Source organism: Lepidochelys olivacea (genome assembly GCF_965140295.1).
Source record: "Lepidochelys olivacea isolate rLepOli2 genome assembly, chromosome: 2".
NCBI classification, from domain to species: Eukaryota; Metazoa; Chordata; order Testudines; family Cheloniidae; genus Lepidochelys; species Lepidochelys olivacea.
Window position 1 is genome coordinate 190,550,280 of NC_140412.1, and position 374 is coordinate 190,550,653.

Below are 374 nucleotides of genomic sequence, written 5' to 3' on the forward strand. Positions count from 1 at the left end.
AGGGGCTGCTTTGCCTCCATTTATTAATGGGGGAATGGAAAACCAGATAGGTTAACAGGTTGTCACTATCCTCTTTGCAGAGCACCTTGGCCTGATATGTAGCAACACTCCAATCTTGTGGATTGCATGGTTAGATTCCTGTTCAGTTTAAACAGCACCATAAATATTAATTAAGAATATTTCATCCAACATTAACAGTATAAATCTCCTGTTTCTAAATACATTATCTGTAAAACCCTTGTATTGGCTTAAAATAGCTTTTTTAAAACGATGGACTGGAGCCTCCTTTTTTGCCTCCGCAACACCCCAAAGATCAAAGGGGCTACAAAGCCACCTGACTGGAGCAGCTGGGGATTGCCCAGGTGGCTGTTGTG